We start from the raw sequence: 1,589 nt of genomic DNA on the forward strand, positions 1-1,589 counted from the left end.
TGCCTAAAGCCAGAGAGCTCGGCCTCCCCCACGGCAACAGGAACAAGACTCGGCAAGCAGGCACTGGAGCTCAGTGCCTAAGGCTGAGGGGCCGCGGGCTCCAGTCTCGAGCACAGGGAGGGCACACGCCCAGCCCCACAACTCCTGGCCTCACAGCCCTGAAAGGCCGGGACCAGGGTTCCACACCTGATGCCAGGGGTTCCCTCCAAACGCCCACTGAGGAAGCGCCAGAGCAGCCGGCTGTCAGGAACAAGGCGGCTGCCAGGGCGCTGCTCATGGCCTCTGACACCCAATTGCTCAGGGCTTCCCAGTGCCCCAGCCCCTCAGGCTCTCCCCCAGCCCGGCCAAGCTGCCCGGCAGCAGCGCCGCAGCCCCACAGGAGCTCCAGAGGAGCCCCAGCCAGAGGCACCTGGGAGCCCTCAGCAATGCAGCCAGCAGCACACGGCCAGGAGGACACGGATGGCGCTTCCTGCCTGCCACAGGCCTTGTGGCCATCTCCAGGCACCGCTCCAGCAGGGATCCCCGCAGCTCCAGACCTGCCAACCCGCTCTGCCGGCAGCAAAAAGGCTTCAGCAGAACCACCACAGGCCAAGGGGCTTCTGGCCATTGTCCCTGCAGCACTGCACGCCTGGGCAGCTGGCTGAGCGCAAGCACCATTTTCCCCCTCCTCATCTATGCCCTGTGGATGCAGGGCAGCAAAAGAAACATCCTGGAGCCTGTGTATTATAACGCATTCTATATTTATAAAGTAAAAGCAAACAAAAAGGAGAACATTTTAGAAGAAAAAAAAAAATTCCCCATTACTCAGGGGGTCCCAGCAAAAAGAGCCTCTGGGATTAGCTCTCCACTGAGCTCCAGCAGCTCAGCCTGCGGAGACGCGAGAGACGCGGCCGAGCCTTCCACACCCTGCGCAGCTGATCTTGCAGCCTCTGGAACCTGGAGATTGGAGCCCGCTCTGCTGACCTCAGGATGCACAAGGTTTCAATGGCCAGGCTTCCGACACCAAGGCTGATGTCACTGGCCGTTTCTTCAAGGGCTGCAAGAGAAAGGAACAGAGTCACGGTCAGAACCTGGACCTGTGGGGATGCGAGCAGAGTCCCCTGTCAGGGCCATCCCAGCCGGCTCTTGCCATGGCCAGGAGGGAGCAGGGACCAAGGGGATCAGCCTGAAGCTGCTGGCTATGGATCCTCCACGTGGCCCTGAAATCTGTGTGTGCTCTGCCCAGACCAGCTTTCCTCTGCACCGGGAGCAGAGCCCTCCACAGCTGGGGCAGGGCTTGCAGGTCTTCACCCGCCAACCACTGGTGTCAGCCCGCTGCCCTCACTCACCAGTGTAGATCATCAGGAGCTCTCCTGGCTGCCCCCTCAGGAGCCGCCCGGCCACCCCTGTGAACACAGAGCCTGTCAGGGCGGCAGCGGCACAGCTCCCTGCCAGCGGCGCTGCCAGCGCTGCGGCCACACGCCCTGCTGGCCCGGCAGGGCTCAGCCCGGGCCCTTGCCGCACGCTGCCGCCCAAGGGCACGGCTGCCAGAGGGCGGCAGCAGCGCCCGGGCCAGGCGGGGCTCCACGGCGCCGGGCCCGGATGGCGCT

This window comes from Passer domesticus, chromosome 30, assembly GCF_036417665.1.
Source record: "Passer domesticus isolate bPasDom1 chromosome 30, bPasDom1.hap1, whole genome shotgun sequence".
NCBI lineage: Eukaryota > Metazoa > Chordata > Aves > Passeriformes > Passeridae > Passer > Passer domesticus.